Consider the following 20,741-nt stretch of genomic DNA (forward strand, 5'->3'; position numbering starts at 1 on the left):
GAATGGCTTTAAGATGAAAGAGGGATAGATGGGATTTGGGGAAGAAATGCTTCCGTGTCAGGGTGGTGAGATCCTGGCACAGGCTGCCCAGAGAAGCTGTGGCTGCCCCATCCCTGGAAGTGTCCAAGGCCAGGTTGGAGGGGGTTGGAGCCACCTGGGATAGTGGGAGATGTCCCTGCCCATGGCAGGATTGTGGAATGAGATGTTCTTTAAGGTTCCTTCCAAACCAAAACATTCTGGGATTCTGTGCTGAAGTTTGTGAGGTACCTGCTAATTTATTAACGCTCCACTCGCTTTTATTAATGCTCCTAAAGTGCCACTGACAGAGCCAGGACTTTGGGAGAGGGGATTGTTCTTATCTAAAGGGAAGGTAATATTTTACTGTGAATAGCAGCACAAACCAGCATGAGACTCCCGATAAATCATGTGCTCAACATCACCCGGCTGCAACGGAAATTAATGGGAGTTGCAAGGCAAAATTCCCCATCATCTCTTGCAAATCTCAACTGGAGTTTGTGTTCTCAGCCTCACTGCTGTGTGCAGCCCGTGCTCCCATGCTCGTTCTTCATGGAAAAAGGGCCCTCCAGCAGCCTGCAAAGTTTATGGCGAGACAGAAGCAACTGGAGCTAAACCGTGAGCTTTTTGTCACCGCCAAACGCAGCCACCTCAGGGCTCAGCAGGGCCCGTCAGCTGGGAGGGAGAAGCAGAGGAAAAGCAGCAGAGTCTTCAGTCACTCACAAAATATGCAGAGCTAGTTTGGAGCGAGGCAATAACCTTGGAGTTGCTCTCCCGACTCTAATAACCCAAATGTTCAAGGCACTGGGCTGTAGCTCATCAGGAACGGCGCTGCCCCAGCTCAGCGTGCTCAGCCCCACGCCGGAGCAGCGGAGTTGGGAAAGGTCCGTAATGAAGCATTAACTCATCCAGCACCGCCTGCTGGGCCCGCTGCTCACAGAGCAGGCCACACGGTGTGTCTCTGCTGGAGGAACTTCTCTTGCTTTTAGTTTTCCTTCTCTTCCTTTGCTCTGAGGAAGGTGCCATCTTTGCAGGTAACGAATTCAGCACAGGTGGCAAATCACCAGATCCTGCCATGCCCATGGCTGCTGTAAAAAATTTAAGACATCAAGTTCTGTGAAACTGCCTGTAATGAACCATCCCCTCGTTACATGCAAGGAACACGATGTGGGAGGCTTCTCTCCCTCTTCTGGAGTTATCCCACAGCAGTGTTGGGGCTTTTAAAACCCTTTTGATTTCTTCTCTCAGGATGCAGTTTCTGCTCAGATTTTTTAAAACTTGAAAAGAACATAAAGGATCTTACTGCCAGAAGCATCACATCTCAAATGCCATGGAGATATTTTCCTATTTATCTTTTTTTCTGTGGGCTTTTTGAACCCTGGTGGTACAGCAGACAAAGAAAAGGCCAAGCAAAAATGCCTAGAAATACAGTGGGAAGAAGAAGTCATAGAATCATTGAATCCTGGACTAATTTGGGTTGGAAGGGAACTTAAAGCTCATCCAGTCCTACCCCCTGCCATGGGCGGGGACACCTTCCGCTAGACGAGGTTGCCCCAAATCCCATCCAACATCCAGCCTGGCCTTGGGCTCTGCCAGGGACCCAGGGGCAGCCACAGCTGCTCTGGGCACCCTGTGCCAGGGCCTGCCCACCCTCACAGGGAGGAATTTCTTCCCAATATCCCATCCATCCCCGACATCCAAGGGGGAAGCCATTCCCCCTTGTCCTGTCATTCCATTTCTTGTCCCCATTCTCTATCTTTCTTGTCAGTTCATTCAGGCTCTGGAAGGCCACAATTCACTCACCCCAAAGCTTCTCCTCTCCAGGATGGACACTCCCAGCTCTCCCAGCCTGGCTCCAGAGCAGAGGGGCTCCAGCCCTTGGAACATCTCCGTGGCCTCCTCTGGGCTCCAGCAGCTCCAGCTCCTTCCTGTGCTGGGAGCCCCGAGCTGGAGCTCTGCAGGTGGGGTCTCACCTGGGGGGCAGAGGGGCAGAATCCCCCCTGCCCTGCTGCCCAGGCTGGGGATCAGCCCAGCACAGGGGGGTTCTGGGCCAGGGCCTGTCCAGCTCTCCCCCACCTGCACCCCAAGTGCTTCTCCCAGAGCTGCTCTCCATCCCTTCATCCCCAGCCTGCATTGATCTTGGGGCTTGCCCTGACCCAGGTGCAGCACCTGCCCTTGGCCTTGTTCAACCTCATGAGTCTGTCCAGGTCAGGACAAGGTTGAAGGATCTACTCTGCTCTGCTTTCTGTTACCAAAACCAGTTTGGAGGGGAACCAGTTTTGTCTTTCTGGGGTTTCTTTTCTCATCTCTCCTCTGTAAGGACACTGTGTACATGTGGTGGAGATCGTTGAGTAAGTGGCAGCATATGGGATTAGGATTTCTCCCTTTAATAATGGTTGAGCTGATAGCAGATTGTGTTCTCTTTTTTTTCCCCTCTCCCACAGAAAATAAGTTGGGGTTTTTTTAGCATGGGCTTTTCAGCAGGAGCTGTCTGTTTTCCATCAAACATTTGAGCATAGCAAAGAAAGAACATATTGCTAATTTTGGCCAAAATTTGACGGCTCGTTTTGACCAAGCATTCCTTGCTTTTCAGATCCACCAGCTTGGAGCATAAAGAGAGGATGTGGTGAAATTCTCAGTGCCTCCTTGTGTTCTGCTGCACTTTCTCATGCAAGTGAATTTCCCAATGAGCTGTAAACCTCCGTTCCTGTTCCCCTCCATGAATTATCCGGTGCTATTCCAGCACCTCGTGGCAGAGCACAGGCAGTGAATAGGCACTGTCATGAAACACTCCAGAGCTGTAATTAATAGCTCAACCTGCAGAAAGAGCTTAAATTTAGAGCTGCAAACTCTTGTGATGCTCTGCCTGGAGCAGGGACTTCTCCCAGTGTCTGCTGGGTGACCTGTGCGTGCAGCTTGGCTTTCCTTCAGGGTGCAGATGAGCATTTGTGCCAACTCACAGCCAGAAAATGGCAAGGAATTCCATCCAGATTCAAGGAATGTGGGGACTTTAAAAGGAGCAGCCAGGGAACGTGTTGATGTGATTCCAGTGTGGAAGTTACGAAGATGAGGGGATACAGGACAGTTTTTGTTTTATTCTGATGGAAAAATGAACTGGTTTTCCTAAGGGCTGGGAAGGGGCCATGTAGGAGTGTTGGGGGGTAGGACAGTCGGGACAGACGGGGATGAGAGATCTCTGAAACCAGGGCTTGGAACTTGGGGTTTATTGCAAAGGGCCAAGGGCAGGGCCATGCTGGGAGCTGCCAGCCACAGCTCAGAGCAAGGCTGAGAGGGGGAGAGAGAGGTAAAGAGAGTGGTGAAAAGAGAGAAGGCAAGAGCGTGGTAAAGAGAATGAGAGAGCGAAGTTCCCATTACAATACCATAAATCTTCTTCTCTGCTGAATATTCTAATTCTCACTAGCCAATCTAGTCCAAGATACAAATCCCATAGCATTTACACACAGCCTATAAGAATCATTACATTACCATACTGTGTTCCATTTTAAACCCTAAAAACTCCTCTTTGGGCCCCCACTGCCAAGCTAGTAGGGTCTGCTCTGACCCTTGGAGCTGTCTGCAAGCAGAGGGTGTTGTTTCATCAAAAGGGGATTACCTTCAGCCAGCCATGCCATTGTTTTCCAGTTGTTCAGTAACTGAGGGATCTCAAAGCTTGCTTTCATTTCAATCTCACTTACAGTTTCCATATTCTCAAAATCTTTTGCCAGGCAATCATATTTATAAGGCTTTCCTGTTTCATCTTCCCCAACATCGCCACACTGGGAAGTGCCTGTGGACTCATCAAGCACAGCTCTGTTGGGTCAGGGATGTGATGTCTCACCTGTGCCAGCCTCAGCCCTGCCCATGTCCCCACAGAGTGGGAGCTGTCCCTGCCTCTGCTTCTGCCTCTGGCTGTTGCACCATGAGAGCAGCAGGGAGATAAAAGTGCCCACTGTTTTTTGGGAGGTGGCTTGTGGAGCCCAGAGATCTGTTCCACTGAAGGAAGCAATAAATCCCAGCTTTGGGAGCGTGCTGGAGCACGCCTGGTTTGCTGTCCCCTCCCCATGCTTTGCACTGGCTCATCCCTGTTATCTGCTCATCCTGAATTGCACAGGAAACATTCATGTGGGAAAATAATCCTTTCACCAGGCCAGCTGAGAAAAATAGCTATAATTAAAAACAATGATGCACTGGGTTTCGAGCAGTGGTCTTTATTTCCCGTCAGGCTGCCAAAGACCAGGCCAATTAATCTGTTACAGGTGGGAGTTTATTTTAATATCGTGTTGAAAGTCAACCAGGCTGTTTGGCTTCGTTTTCCACCATCTGACTTGGTCCTCCTGCCCTCTTGCCTTCATTAGTGGGAGACAGTAAAGAAAATTACAGTCTGTCCTACTCAAGGCAGCTGTGCTGGGAGGGTTTTTAAAAAGACAGAAGTAAATACCAGTGACCTGGCAATTACTGGAGCATTGTTTATTCCAGTGCTAAATGCAGCAGCCACAAACCTGTTAAACTGTAGGAACATGGAAACCCATTATAAGGAAGATTAAAGCAGCTAGCCTTTGAAATAAGAGTTTGTTTTGTTTCAAGGTGATGCACACAGGATTGTTTCTTTCTTCCTGCTGCTTTTAACTCTCCCCTCTGTAGTATCACATGGAATTCACACAGAGGGATGCGGATGCTCGATCTGTGGAGGGATATTCCCAGACAATTAGCTCAAAATAACCTTCCCTGGCTGCACCCTCAGGTTGGAATACACTGAACTGATTAATATTACCCGGTTTTACAAAGCAACTCATTAGTGGGCAAACTCAGGGTGTTGGTGGATCTGGTGGCCAGGAGAGCTGGACCGAGGAGCAGGCTGTGTTTGCCTCTTAAATTTCCTTCAGCTGTGGGAGCTGGTGAATCTTGGAAAACAATGAAGCGGAATTTATTCTGATTTAAGTACCTTTTTAATGCTCAAATGCATGAATTATCTTCCTGTTAATTGGAGGATTTGAAATATCAGTGAGCATATGTGCAGCCTTACCTCGGCTGTTCCCTGGGAAAGGGTAAAGGCAGAAAGGGCCTTGCAGGGAGATGGGGGATGCAGGGGAGGCTGCAGCCAGGGGAGGCTGGGCAAGGCCAGGCTGTGCCATGCAGTGGGCAACAGTGCTGGTGCTCTCAGCCTCATCCAGCATCTCACCGGGCTGGGCAATGCCTGGGAAAAGTCACCCCTTCCTCCAAGGCTGTGGATGGGGTGAGGTGGGTGAGCAGGGGCTCTGCTGGCTCCTGCAAGCTCTGCAGAGGAAAGCTCTGGCTCCAGCAGTGGAACTGCAAGGAAAGCTCAGCTGCAGGTTTAAGGGGGATTCTTTCTGAGAGAGAGAAGCGGGGTTTGTCTCACCCTTACCTTACCTTTGTGGAAAAGCCTTTCATTCAAGCTCCTGCTAAGGCTTTGTTGCTTTGTGTGCTGGGAGGAAAGGGAGACCTGGGTCCCTCCCTGAGCATCCTCCTCAAAAAGCCCTGCTCCTCCTCCCTGCCAAAGGAGCTGCTTCCCGTGGCCAGAGCTGATCATTTCCCTCTGTTCCCTTTGCTGAGGATGTGTAGCACTCCTGCCTTTCCCTGATCTGGAGACAGCCCAGGAGCATTTCCCCATCCACCACGCTTTCATTACTCGATTTATCTGTTCGGTGGCTGCAGTGAGAATTGGTTATTAGCAGTGCCCTAATCCTCAGTAGCTCACTTCATTTGACTGGAGTCAGGGCCAGATTTTAATCTTGGTTGTAGTGGTGTAAATCCTCAGTCAGCTTCAGTGGAGTCGACCCAGGCTTTATAACAGTGTGAGCAAGATAAGAGTCCCCTGTGTCCCTTCCTCCACGGAGCCCTTGGAGAGACTAAGTCAATATCTACCCCCACCCTCATAAATCTGTATGAACTTGGCCAGTATTCCCCTAGGGAATGCAAATCAAGATGGGAACATTTTCCCCCTTTCATTTCAACAGGACTATCTCAGGAAAATATAAATCTAAGTATTAACTTGAGCTGCCAGCCCAGAGGGTCACAAAATCAGGGAAAATGGTTTTGACATGCCCTGTTAACTGAGAGTGCTCCCCAAAAGATAGGAGAAGATGAGGTTGGAGGGGGAAAGAGCTGGCAGTGGTGATAAGGCTCTGCTGGAGCCAGGGGTGTGCAGCTGCTGAGGCTGGCTGGAGCCTGTTAAAATGCTGCTTTAACCAGCAGGAGGGAGGCTTAGATGGGCTCTTCATGCAGGAATCTGCCCGTGGGACATGGATGTGCCACTGGACAGGTGTGGAGCAGGAGGACACCTCTGGGTGTGGCGGCTGTCAGAGGGAAGTTCTCCCAAGGTATGTTGGAGCCTGGGGTGGGATGGTGATGGAGCAGAGGCATCCACCAGCCTGGCAGGTCTTTGGTTTGGCATTCTTCAGTAATAATTTCCCATTCTGGCTCAGCTGAAGTCCCAGAGAAGAGCAGGATGCCTGAGGAGGAGAGCTGGAGGGCAGCTCACAGAGCAGGGAGGGGAAGAGACGACTGAAACCCAAGGCTTCCATGGATGGTCCTCCCAGTGACCACTGATGTCCTAAAGCCCATAACAGCCCTGACCAGCTCTTTTATCCAGCACTGCCATCCACATTTGGATTTAGCAACACAGCAGGAATTAGCATGTCCAGGCAGAGCACTGAAAAGTACCTTGGCTTGTTTATTAAAGAGGATGTTTCTCCCTGGATCTCCAGCTGATAGAGCCCTTGGAAGGTTAAGCTTGCATCCTAGTTCATATTTCCTTGCTCCTTATAAAAAAATTACCCAATTCATTCAAGTCATGGATTTTTCTGCAGCTGAAGCAGTTTCCCGGAGGAAGTTGTCATGCAGGCTCACAGTTATGGAAATGCCAGAGTTATTTCTGACACCAGTAAATAATAGTTCTCTATGCACTGACACTGTTTTCTTACCTTACCAGGCTGGGGCTCGAGCCATGATTTAGATGTTTGCAGCTGATTAGCATTTTTGGGACTGTGGTAAGCAATTTGTGCAGTGTGTTTCAATCTTATTTTATGCACAGGAAGGAGGAAAAAAGTGATTAGTGCTCTTTGGAAAGAAATGTCTGCTAAATTGTTCTGATCAAGGTAAATCAAGACATCCCCTGGAATGATCTGGGAGCCAGTCCTCCCCCAGAGCTGCTCTCTGTTCAAAGGAAAATGAAGACCTTGTGGTTTTGTTTGCTGGGGTTTTGTGCTATTTCTGCCAGGGAAAGATCTTTCTCCTGCAAAATCTTTTTTCCCTGAGACAGAGAAAATAGGATCTAGCCTATTGCATCAGGACATGTCAGTGCATGTAGGGGGGGCTGAAAAAAGCCTTGGGGCAAGTGCTCATGCCTCTGCCATGTCCAGGTCAAACATAATCCTGGGCAGAGGAGCTTTGCTCAGGACCACCCAACACAGGTGAGGAACAGGACCAAAGAGCTTGGGAGCCTGTGCTGTTTGCTTGGTTTCTTTGCCAGTGGGTGCTCTTTTAGGCCAAGTTTTCCATGGCTGTGCATTGGGATGGTTTGACTGAACAGCAAGTGCATCACCAAGCCTGTCTGACAGGACTTCTACACTTTTGCCACACCTGGACTAAGTTTGTTCAAGCACTGCTTAAGAACCTGCAGCAACTGAGATGGTGCAATGCTACATTTTTATTTTATTTCTTTTTCAGGAAGCTGTATCTAATGTCTTTCTTAACATTTCCTTGCTGCAATTTAAGCTTATTGTTTTTCATCCAATCTTCTGTGGACATGGAGAGGAGCTTTCCTCCCTCCTGCCACCAGTTGTTTCTGTGTTGGAAGATTATTCCTGTGGCTCTCCTCAGTCATCTCTTGTGCAGACAAACAGCCCCGGTGGTTCACACAGTTCTTTTTGGGTGTTTTCCTGTCCCTGCTGCCACCTGAACCCTCATCCCAGTCTCTTGCATGGGTGGTGCTGCTGCAGTGTGGGAGCTGAGCAGAGTGCAGGGATTCCCTGAGTGTCCTACAGCTCCTGCTGGGCTTTGGGCAAAGGGAAAGCCAACTGTTCAGGGCAGGGGGAGATACACAGAATCTATTCCAGCTGGAGCTGGGAAGCATCCCATGCCCAGGAGATGGTTGTGAGCTTCCCCAGGAGTAGTCCCGGGGTGCCCCAAGAGGGACTCATTAAATGGACAGGAAGTGACAGGACTAGGGGAATGGCTTCACACTGACAGGGGCAAGGTTAGGTTGGATTTGGGGAAGAAATTCCTCCCTGTCAGGGTGGGCAGGCCCTGGCACAGGGTGCCCAGAGCAGCTGGGGCTGCCCCTGGATCCCTGGCAGTGCCCAAGGCCAGGTTGGACAGGGCTTGGAGCAGCCTGGGACAGTGGAAGGTGTCCCTGCCATGGCAGGGGGTGGCACTGGAGGAGCTCTAAGGTCCCTTCCACCCCAAACCATTCCATGATTCTGAGGCACATCCAGCCCTCTCCTCTCACAGGCATCCCTATCTCAGGGCTGAGTTTGCAGAGGTTCCAGAGTTTGGGCTGCAGCTGATTCAGTTCTTTGCTGGCATCACCTGGCAGTGCTCTCAAGATGCTCTTCCAGCACTTCACCCTTGTCACAGCTCAAACACTCTCACATTTCCCAGCTGCAATTTATTCCCATGGCAGGATCAGAGCAGTATTCTCCTAGGGAATGCAAATCAAGATGGGAATTTTTTCCCCCTTTCCTTTAAACAGGATTATCTCAGGAAAATATAAATCTAGGTATTAACTTGAGCTGCCAGCCCAGAGGGTCATACCCATGGGGGTATCTCACAAACCCCACTGCCATGCTGAAACTGAGGACATTGTGGTAATTAATGCCAGGGCTTCTGCATCCTAGGGCTGTTTGACCCTGCTGAGAGATGGGGATGTAAAATTAACTCAGAGCTCTGGGCTCCTCTCCGACTCCAGGAAGCTCCTCTCCAGCTGGAAAGGAGGAGCTTGGTGGTGATTGTTTGAGATCAGAGCTATTCCTGCAACCTGTCCTGTGAACCTCAGCTCCATCTTCTGCCTCCCTCAAAGCACCCCCACCAGCTTTGGTGTTGATTTCTGAGTCCCCCTGCTCTGTCCCTGAGGCCGTGGAGCTGTGGCTGCTGCGGCTCCCTCCGTGCCTGGCACCCCTTTGTAATTATCTCCAACCCAACTGCTCATTTCCAGCAGAACTTTAAACATTGCTCTCTTTCATGTAGCACAGCTTTTTAATTTCCCTCCCTAGCAGAAGTGATTGTTTATGTTGTAAATGCCACATTAGGCCCTGTGAAATGGAGATGGAATTGATTTCCATTTTGGAGATTTCACAGCTTGCCCCAGAACTTTTCCTGTTGATTGCTGGTGCTCGGGGAGGCACAGGAGTCATGGCACATGCAGGGTGGGATGTACAAACACCAGAGTCTTCCTCCAAGTGTAGCTCATGGATCATGGAATGGTTTGGGTGGGAAAGGACCTTAAAACTCATCCAGTTCCACCCCTAGCCATGGGCAGGGACACCTCCCACTGTCCCAGGCTGTTCCAAGCCCCATCCATTGGACATTTTCAGGGATGCAGGGGCTGCCACAGCTTCTCTGGGCACCTTGTGCCAGGGCCTCCCCACCCTGATAGAGAAGAATTTCTTTCTAATATCCAATCTAAATCCCTGCTCTTTCAGCTTGAAGCCATTCCCCCTTGTCCTGTCACTGCAGCTCCTGATGAGATCCCCCTTCTCACCCAGTTCAATCCAGGGCTGTTACAGCTTCCAGGACTCAGTCAAGGAGCTGCCTGATGATTTCTCTTTTCTTGAGAGGGATGCCTGGATCAAACTTTCCCTTCCCAACTCTGACAATGAGAATGAGGAACACAGGCCCTGTGGGGAATGACTGAGGGAGCTGGGGGTGTTTAGTCTGGAGAAAAGAAGACTCAGAGGTGACCTTATCACTCTCTACAACTCCCTGAAAGGAGGTTGTGGTCAGGTGGGGTTGGAAAATCAGGGCCCCCGACACAGGGAAGAAATGATGAGGATGCTATGATATCAGAAGGATAATTAATTACTTTATCATACTATATTATTCTATACTATATTACACTACATCTAAACTGAAACTGCACAAGCGCTCAACTCAACAAAATCTCCTGACTGTCTCCTGACAGACAGTCTGGACACAGTTTGCAGAGATTGGTCAAGAAAACAAAACACTCACACCAGAATCTAATCAAGAAAATTCCTTCAGGTAAATAATCTTCTAACACATTCCATATGTTCCAAAACACAGGAGAAGTAAATTGAGATAAGAATTGTTTTGATCGTTCTTTTCTCTGCTTCTCTTACTGCTTCTCTCAGGTTCAGAGGATGTGAATCTTCCAAGGTGGGGTTGGGCTCTTTCTCCAGGCAGCACTGACAGAACCAGAGGACACAGCCTTGAGCTGCACCAAGGGAAATATAGGTTGGATATTAGGAATAAGTTTTTCACAGAAAGGGTGATAAAGTTCTGGAATGGCTGCCCAGGGAGGTGGTGGAGCCCCCCATCCCTGGGTGTGTTTAACAAAGCCTGGATGTGGCTCTGGGTGCCAGGGTTTAGTTGAGGTGTTGGGGCTGGGTTGGACTCAATGAGCTTTAAGATCTCTTCCAACCCGGTGATTCTGTGAATTCTGTGAATCCTGAGGTGGGCCCAGGTCAGCCCATCCATGTGAGATCCCGGCCTTGGCATGTACCAAGGCCTTGCTCCTGGTTGCCCCATGTTTGTGAGAACTGATGTACCTACCCTACAGTAAATAGGTAGGGTGGGTACCCTACTGTGTATTGATTGTTACAGTAGCAGTATTAGTAACAGTGCATTGTGTACTTCACTGTGTGCAGCAGATGATGAATAACATGATCAAAGATGTTTTTACAGTTCAAAAAAGAGGGGGAGATGTGAGAAATGGATTTGTAAGGAATTCTCAAAACCTGACAGAAAGCTCACACAGTCTTGTACATCTGTATGCAAACTCTGAGATAAGGTGTGCTGCCTTAGGAAGGCCATGGAATAGAGATGATATTGTTGAGAGAGAGATTGAACTAGAAACAAGTTTCTACAAGTTTCAAAATATGGCCTTGCAAAAAGACCACATATTGTAGGGAAATAGAACTGTGAAAGATGCATTGTGGCAAGACCACGTGGAGTAAAAACATTGGTGATTGGTGTTAGAAGTATTAGCAGCATTGTGTGGCAAAAGCTAATAGGCTGGAAAACATTTCTAAGGTATTGTAACCAGGAAGTAGGCTGGCTTCTGATAGAATGGCATAGAGTTTTACATCTCTTATGTCTCAGCCTTCATCGAGACTGATAATGGAATAGAATCTTTTAAAGCTCCTCTCAGTTGCCCCATCTCTGTAAAAGCTGGGAAAACCAGCAATGTTCTAGTGGGGCAAGCCATGGAGATAGTTCTTTTTTAGGCAGGGATGTGATGGAAACTCTTTTCCTCACCTATACTTGCAGGATCAGGACAAGCTCTGAGGAAAAGAAAGCTGCATGTGTCACCTTCCTGTAGAACAGGTGGGATCACCTGTCCCCACTGTCCAGCTCCTGTCACCGAGGCTGGGAACACACCTGGAGGATCCTTGGGGAATGTAAAAATCCCCCATGTAGGGAGCAGAAGGAGCTCTGGCAATTTACAGGGCTGCAAGGATGTGATTCCCTGTCCTATCTTAGCCCAAGCAGTAGGAGTTGTGGAGGTCAGGGGTGGTTTTTGGTCCCCAAACTGCATGGAAGTTCCTCTCAGCTGCTGCAGCTCCTTCTTTAAACAAAGTGCTTTTGTTTGATCACCCTGATCCCAATGGATCTCAGGCAGGGCGCTCAGTGACATCACAGTAAATCATCCCTGCAGCCCAAAGGCTGAAATATGTTTGCATCCCCCATTTCTCCAGGAATGCTACAGAAAGAATCAGCTCATAAATAACGAGGCTTGAGCACGGGAAGTTCATAAATGCCAGGGCCTGTTGAACCATTTGCTGCCAATAATTCATTATTTTATAGAAGGCAAAGGGAAAAAATGCACAATTCTCCTATCACCTTAAAAATGAATTAAAAGAAGCTGCAGAATAATCTGTCCTGTTCCCAAAATGCATTTTTGGAGCAGACTTCCTCAATTCCCATGTAAATACAAACCCCCCTCTGGCACTGGAGCCGGATCCGCCGATGTGAGCACAGAAGGGAGGCAGAAGGATCCGAGTAAGTGGCATGAAGACAATTTGTTTGGACCGGGGAGGAAGATGCACTCTGACAAGGATAGATGGAATGAGGTTGTTGCCAGAGAAAATCTCAAAGAATTGTGAGCCAAGTTGGGGGGAGCCTTGGATGCAGCAAGCATGCAAATCTCCTTGTGTTTTTTGGTTTAGAAGTAGTAGCAGAGCAGGCGAGGGGAGGGAGGGGGCTAGAAAAATCCAAAGAAGCTTTGTCAAGTCTGACATTCCTTTTGCATCCAAAAGTGGGTATTGATTTTCCACCCGTGACTGCTATAAATGAGAATTTCTGTGTCGCAGCTCAGGCCCGCTCTCCTTGTGTTTCTTATCTCTTTAAATATGATTACCTGCACTTCATGGCTTCACAGGCAAAATTGTAATGAACTTTGCCAGCCCAAGCAGCCCCGCGTCGCCTTGGTGTGCGTGAGCAAATGAGCTCCACCAGTTCCTCCTGCTCTGTCTCCAGGCTACAGGTTTATTGACTTTCCGCTAATTTTCTTGTCAGGATAATTCTCCCAATCAAGATTTAAAACAAACTGGGAGGTTACTAAAGTGCTGGTGGTTCAAGTCCTAAAGCTTTTTGTTTTGACTGAGAGACCTTTGAGCATTTGGGTTATGGGGGGCAGGTGAGGGAAGGGGATGGGGTGAGGGGGTTGTCCTTGATTTTGGTCTGGTACAAAGCTTTTTGTGGAGGGAGTGGGTTGTTTGTTTAGAGCAAATCCCTTCTTCCATGCCAACATCTGCTGCTCTGTATTTGCTCGCAGGGGAAACTATAAAAAAAAAAAATAGAAAAAGAAAGAAAGAAATAGATTATTCCCACTGCATCAACCTACAGGCATCTGCTGGCTGCAATTTTCTTCAATTTCTCACCGTGAAAAGCAAGAGCGTTCATTTTGTAAGTGCTGCTTTTGTGTGTGACCTATATTTTGAAAACTGATGGGGTCACCACCTCCCTCCTCCCAACCTGTTGAACCAAAGAGTGTCTGAGATCTCTCCTAGCTTGTATTTATCTCGGAGATTATTTAAAAAGCAAGGTAGCTATTACTAATAAGACGGTGTTGTTCTGGTGAGCTTTGATTTTTTGCTTTTTTTTCCCTTTCCCCTTTACTCTCCTTTGGAAATGAAAATCCCAGCCTGGCTCCACCTGACCAGGAAAGTGCTTCCTTTGCTGTCTCCATCCTTCAGAGCTGATTTAAAAGCACGTAATCTTCCTCCACTCATCATCTCCTGACCCTCTTTGATTTCCCCCCGCGGGTTGCTATTACGCTGGCTGGCAAGAGTCGGGAGGTGTCAGAGCCTGTCAGGTGGATTTGAAGACATCCCATTTGTGCATATGGATACACACATTGCAGCTCTCCAGTTGCTTAATGACACATCTCATTCCCCTTGGATTGGAGCTTGGATTGGCACAGGCAGAGCCAGGTGAGCTGCAGCAGCCCAGATCCACCCGTGTTCAGCACTACTTTTGCTCTTTATCAACTTTGGGGTCTTTTTTTTCCCTGTCAGAAGTTCCTTTTTTTTTTTCTTTCCCTTTAATCTCACTTTCTATTAAAAGTCTTCCCAGAGCTAATGTAATAAATTTAGATCCAAAGCCAGATGCATAGCAAAACTTTTGGCAGGGAATACTCTATCAGAAGACATTGCAAATGAAATATGCTTCCCCTTGGGGATTATTCTACAGTTTAATTTAATTTGATATTTCAAATTAAATTAATTCAAATGGTTATGCAGTTTCCAGGGAAAACAGACTTCATTTATGATGTTCTGCCACCAAATTGTTTTGCTCCTATCATATATCTTATATTGTTAACTGGGAATGATAAGTAGTGACAACGTAGGATTTTTTCATGCCCTTTGTTTTGCAATTCCCATCCTAAAGGGAACAGAAACATCTCCTTATGCAGGAGTTTCTCTGTGGGGTTATTCCAGCATTTCCACTGAAACCTTACTGTGGCTGAAAATTAGATTTTCATCAAAATGTGGCTTAAAAAAAATAACGTGTTTGCTTTGAGAAGGTTTTGGGTTCGTGGGACTCCTACCTCTTGCCTGGTTTCAATTTACAGAAGAAAAAATAGCAACTCTTTGTTTGGGATTGGGGTTTTGATCTTCCAGGCTTTATGGAACAGGCGGGAAGGATGTCAGGAAAAGGTTTGAGATGCTTTTCTAGCTTATTCTGTTGGTTTGGGATTGGTTTGGACACTCTTTGGGACTCAAAAGCAGCGTGGGCAGGACCTTGAGGGAGCTGATTCTGCTCCTCTGTCCCGCCAGGTGAGACCCCACCTGCAGAGCTGCCTCCAGCTCGGGGATTCCAGCACAGGAAGGAGCTGGAGCTGCTGGAGAGAGTCCAGAGGAAAGGGAAATGATTACAGGGATGAAGCACCTTTGCTGTCAGGAAAAGCTGGGAAATTTGGGATTGTTCAGTCTGGAGAGGAGAAAGCTCCAGGGAGACCTGATTGTGGCCTTCCAGGCCTGAAGGGATCCTAAAAGAGAACTGGAGAGCGACTTGAGACAAGGGCCTGGAGGAATGGGATAAGGGGGAATGGCTTACCACTGCCAGAGGGCAGGGATGGATGGAATCCTGGGCAGGAATTGTTCCCTGGGAGGGTGGGCAGGCCCTGGTACAGGGTGCCCAGAGCAGCTGTGGCTGCCCCTGGATCCCTGGCAGTGTCCAAAGCCAGGTTGGACCGAGCTTGGAGCAGCCTGGGACAGTGAAAGGTGTCCCTGCCCAGGACAGGGGGTGGAATAAGAACTTTAGGCTCCCTTCTAATCCAGGCCATTCTCTGATTCTCAGTTTTTCAGTCAGAAGTGATTTTCTTTATCAGGGGCAAGTTGGGGAAATTTCTGCACTTCCCAACCAGATCCAGCTTCACCAGGGGCAGAATCGAGGGGGTTGTGTTGCACTTGAGGGGTTCCATTTCCTTTCACCCTTCAGCAGCAGGGGGGAGCTTCCTAAAAACAACCCAAACCCCAAACTTGGCTCGTTTTGCCTTTAGTGTGCCCTGCCTGGAATGGGATTGCTGATGTTGTGCCAGCCCTAAAGCAGCTTTCCAAGACCTGTGGGGACTCCCGTGGGATTCCTTTGTCACCATCTTATCCTGCTTCTGCAGTGAGTGATGGATTCAACATGGCTTTCCTCCACAGGCTCTGATTATCCAGAGTCATCAAGGAACTTGCTCCAAACTCCGAGGTATATTAAGACAAGGTAATTCAGGGAAGTCTTTGCATCTGGAAATCTCTGTAAGCACTTTCCTATCTGCTGGCCTGTAGAAAAGCCATTATTCTCGACAGGGGAAAAAAATATTGCTAATATCACAAGAGGTTTTGGAAGAGAACATAAAGCTGGTTTCATTTTCCAGTCAACTGAGATCTAATATTTCCTCTACAAGATGTTGAGATGTTTTAGAAAAAGGAGCAATGTTTATTTGTCTAAAGCACCACACACACACACACACAAGTTCTATATTGTGCTTCTGGCTTTTTTCCATTGTAAATGGTTTTGCAGGGAGAAATCTCTTTCCCATCCATCACAGCCAGTAGATTAGAAAAATATAAATATCATCTAAAGAGAATGGAGCTGAGGCTCCTATGGAATGCACAGGAGAGAAATGACAAATGCAGCATCCCTGGTGGTGGGGAAGGCTGGGCTTTGGGTCAAAGATAGTCTTGTTGTCTCCCTGGCGATTTATTTGCTTACACTCTCCCAGGACAAGGCTCCCAGAGTGATATTTCTTATCAGACATGTCTTTTGGGCTGGTCCAAACCCATTTCACTGAGCAATCTGCCATCAGAAAGGAAGGTTGGTCAAAACATTCCTTTTTTTGCCCTTGGAAGTGCATCCCTTTGGGGGTTTTTCTCATTATTTTTCAAGTCCTGCAAGGATTTGTTCCAGAGTAGCCCCAGATCTCTCTAGGGAGCATTGGATTCCAGTGCCCCGTGGTGCTGATCTCAGCCAGCAGCCTGACAGCCAGGCTGATGCCCCAAGCTTTTGTCTTTTGAGCCCTGACCATTCCCTGAGCATTTTTAGGCGTGATGGGAGGCAAGTCTGTGCCCTGGAGGGCTCACGGATGGCTGGATGTGTGTGATGAGGATGAAGCTGTAGTTACAGGGCCACAGCTTGAAGTGAGAGAGGAGCCTTCCTCACCCCTTCAGCCAGCTCATCCCCATGGCTGGGAGCACTGGAACACTGAAGGTTTCAAGTGTTGGGGTTTTGATCATTTCTCTTTTAAATTCCTCTTCCTCCTCCTCCTCCTCTCCTCCTCCTCCTATTATTTTTTATTTTTATTTTTATTTTGATGATGATGGTTATTATTATTATTATTATTATTATTATTATTATTATTATTATTATTATTGTTGTTGTTGTTGTTGTTGTTATTGTTATTGTTATTGTTATTATTAAATGTTTTCCTCTTCGGTGCTTCCCTGACAGCCAGGAATTCCTAACCTTGAAGGTGCCAGTGCTTTGGTTTGATGGTGTGCTGCCAGTGGTTTTGGGGTGGAAACCGTGCTAGAGCTGAAGTGGCTCTTTGGGCACAATCAGGGTGGTCAGGGAAGCCCCCTCTCCCCCCCAGCTGAATTAGGCCCAGGTTTAATTGGGTATGGAGCACCCCCAGCAGTGGGTGTTCCATTGTGTCTCAGTGCTGCTTCTCCTCAGGCAGAAACCAAATCCATCCCAGCACAGATGTGGCTCTTCTCATTTTGGTGATTCACCTTGCAATTCATCTTCCCTCCCCCAAAACCTCTCCATCCCCCAAAGCCCACCTGGGCAGGGGGAGCACATTCTCTCCTGAGAAATGGGCAGCATGGAACACCCAGGCCATCTCTGCCTCCTTTGGCTTGGCTTCCTCTCCTTGGAAGCCTTTGCTTTGCAGTGGTGCTGATGCCTTTTGGGCTACCTAAAAACAGAGGCCAGACAAAATTAAGAGAATAAAAAGCAGGTTTATTTATTGAAGGGCTTCAGGTACATTTAGGGCAGATGAAGACCCCCAGGGGCTGCACCCAAAAATGGACTCAAGGGTTTCACACTTTTATGAGTTTGGTCCATTTGCATGCTGGGGGTTAATTTTCCAATTACAGCTCCAGCTAATGAAGGCATTGACCCCAAGTTTGCTCCCCCAACTCCCTTTTGTTTCCATCTCTCAGGCCTGAGGCAGTGAGGTGTCCTTGATTCCAGGCCTGGAGAGGAATTGTTGTGTCTGCCCAAAATAGGGGAGCAGCAGCTCCCACTGTGTGTGGGGTTTAGAGTTACACACTAAAGAACTGCAGGATTACATATCCTCCAATATTAGTTTTATTACAAAAAATATAAATAATAATTTATATTACAAAAAATTACTTTGTAATTTACAAAATTATTTTGTAATTTCTATTACAAAAATTATAAAAGCTACAATCCTAAGGCATCAGTGCTGGCAGGACCTGGAGTCCCACAGGCCATGTCTGCAGGGTCAGGCCCTGGGAGGGGATTTCTGGGAGAGGTCTGTGTCCAAGAGCTCAGGCTGGGAGCAGCTGTGCCCAGAGCCTGCTCAGGTGCTGGAGATGACAGAGTGCAAACGACTGCAGCAGATGTTTCCTGCAGCCCAGCTCATCCTGCAGTCCATTCAGGTGCCTCTCCTCAGGAAGTTTCTCAGGGTACTACTGTGTGCTCTGTGACACCCCTGCTTTTATGGTTTCATTTCTCTCTGCTGCAGCCTTTGTCTCTCAGCACAGAGAGTCACAAAGGGAGATTGCCCGAGCCTGGCTCTGCTTTGGGCAGCTTTGCTCTCCCCGTGTGCCTGAGGGGGCTCCCCAGGCAGCCCCCAGCAGGGAGCCCTCCAGGCCACCATGAACAGCAGGGATCTTGGGAGAGCTGACCATGGAATCATGGAATGGGTTGGCTTGGAAGGGACCTTAAAGCTCATCCAGTTCCACCCCTGCCATGGCAGGGACACCTCCCACTGTCCCAGGCTGCTCCAAGCCCTGCCCAGCCTGGCCTTGGGCACTGCCAGGGATCCAGGGGCAGCCACAGCTGCTCTGGGCACCCTGTGCCAGGGCCTGCCCACCCTCACAGGGAATAATTCCTAATTCCCACTATCCCATCCATCCCTGCCCTCTGGCAGTAGAAGCCATTCCCTGTGTCCTGTCCCTCCATCCCTTGTCCCCAGTCCCTCTCCAGCTCTCCTGGAGCCCCTTCAGGCCCTGGCAGGGGCTCTGAGCTCTCCCTGGAGCCTTCTCCTGTCCAGGTGAGCACCCCCAGCTCTCCCAGCCTGACTCCAGAGCAGTATTCTCTTGATGGGGCTCTATTTGGGGGGTCTATAAATGGGAAATTTATTCACAAGCTGCAGGGTTGGGTTTCTCAAGGCCATACAGAGGTACTGCCTGCACTCAGAGCAAGGGGAGGATGCTGTTATCTGTAAATCCCTACAGAAAACCTCTGATATGGGCTGGCTCTCCCAGGGAGGTGCCTCTCTGCTCCTGCAGGTGCCTGGTGTCCCTGGGGAATGGCAGCTCGGGTGAGGGCATTGCTGCCAGACCCCATGGCCTGAGCAGCCCACGGTGCCTTTCTTCTCACCCCAGAGGGACAGACTGTGCCTCTGGGCCTTGGGGTGAGTTTGGGGGTCACTGGCGTGTCTGCTTTGCTCCAGAGCCAGCTGTGTGCCACAGAGGTTAATGGCTGCAGAGGGAAAAGCCTCCAGGAATGCTGAGTGTTTGTCCCAAGCACCTCTGGGTGACCCAAAGCCAAGGAGAGGCTCCTGGGGACACCCCAGCCCTCAGAGGTGGCTCTGGGGTCCAGTGTCTCTCACACAGCCCTGCCTGGACTGTGACACCTCTCCCTGGCCTCAGGAGCACCATCTCTTTGTGTTAAATACATCAGTGCAGAAAAAACCTGTGATCTAGGAGGCCCTGGCCTCAAAACCTGTTGGGGGTGAGCTGCTGCCCTTAAGGTGGTTCAGGAGTTATTGATGGAAGAACCTTGGGGGCTGAGTCTCAGCTCTGACAGAGGCGAAGGAGAAATCATTGTTTAAATAACCCCCAGGGACTGCAACTGGTGGTGACCCAGAAACAGTTTATTTTTTTTATTGCTTTCCATAGCTTCCCCAGGCTAAAGCTGTCTCCAGTAAAGGAAAACCAGGTTGCTACTGGAGGAGTAAGCAAATTAGCAGACGAGGGAAAAGCTGAGCAGAGTCGAGAACCCGGGAGCTGTGACAGCTGAACAGCACTCGTGCCTTTCTCTCTTGCCTTGCTTTGAGTGTCCCACTGATCTGTAGCCCTTTCACCAAGAAATTCTTTTTTTGTTTCATTTTTATCCCATTTTTTCAGTATGTCAGGGTAAAGCCAGATTCTTCATTGAATGGCAATTCCACTTTCCGCCAATGGGATGCTTGGTCAAAACCAAACTGATTTCTTAATCACTGAAGGATGTTTCAGGAGCCTTATTATTCTTTATCATTTCAGCCACTGTGTGGGTGCTCACTGGCCAGGCAGATCTCCCAGCCTGCTCCCTGCTATTTCAGGGAATGCTGGGGGTGGGAGGAGGAGGGGATAAATATATTCTCATTCACTCCCCACTTGACCTGAATAGAGACCACCACCATCTTTATTATTTTGGGGTTGCATTTGATCAGTCTGAGCCTCCATGGCAGCCCTTCATGCCTGCTCTGTGGGAGCTGCTCATTCCCTGTGGGATGTTCCAGGTCCCAATCCCACCCTGCCGGTGGCTTGGCTGACAGAAGGGGTTTGTTCAATTGTTTGCTGATTGGATTTTGCACCAAAGGGAGCTCCAGAGAGCTGCACCTCTGGCCAAAATCAGGGTGGTGGTGACCCCAGGCCATCAGTACTAAAAGGACAGGTCTGGCTTGGCAGGCTCCGGGAGGTCTCTTGTCATCTTGGATCAGTGGGAGCCCTCACAAGCTCCTGAGCACCCGCCACCAGCAGGGAGCAGGACAAATGCACTGGTGCCACAGATGGAGAGAAGAAACAAGTCTTTGCCCACATTATTGGATTGCTAATGAGGAGAGACCTCATCAACCTCCCAGCCATCTAATTTCTCTTGACTGCCATTTCAGCCACTCAGGAACCACACCAGGAGCAGCATTTCCTGGCATGAACCAGCTCTTTGAGGGAAATATTTCTGATGGGAAAATGAGCAGTTCTCCCTTTGCCCCTGTCTCTGGTATCAGAAATCTCCTCCAGACCACACATCTTCTGGAGAAAGGCTGAAATCCAATCCCAGCTGTCTCGATCGAGCGTTGCCCACTGGGTCCTCCAGCAGCATCCCAAACCTCTGCAGGATGGAAGGGGGAGACTTTCCATCCTCACCCTGCAGTTCTTGTTTCAGGTGCTGCTGCTCAAACCCAGAGCATTTGGGGGTTATTTTTCTTACCCATGACCTCACCTCCATGTAAGCAGAGTTTTCATGGAACTCAGCTGCAGAGCTGAACTCAGCAGTGCCCCTTTTTGGAGCTCAGACAGCTCCATCCCTCTGCCAGGAGTTTTCCTCCTCCCTGTGCCACCTGGAAGCATTGGAGTTGTCCCTCT

General features: G+C 48.9%; 1 protein-coding gene across 2 annotated transcripts in view; it reads left to right on the forward strand.

Moving 5' to 3' along the window:
* KIRREL3 (kirre like nephrin family adhesion molecule 3) overlaps nucleotides 1-20,741 on the forward strand; it is a 378,028-nt gene that overhangs the window by 136,434 nt on the left and 220,853 nt on the right. The gene's annotated exons all lie outside the window — the stretch shown is intronic.

The sequence above is a fragment of the Haemorhous mexicanus genome, chromosome 24 (genome assembly GCF_027477595.1).
Source record: "Haemorhous mexicanus isolate bHaeMex1 chromosome 24, bHaeMex1.pri, whole genome shotgun sequence".
Lineage (NCBI taxonomy): Eukaryota > Metazoa > Chordata > Aves > Passeriformes > Fringillidae > Haemorhous > Haemorhous mexicanus.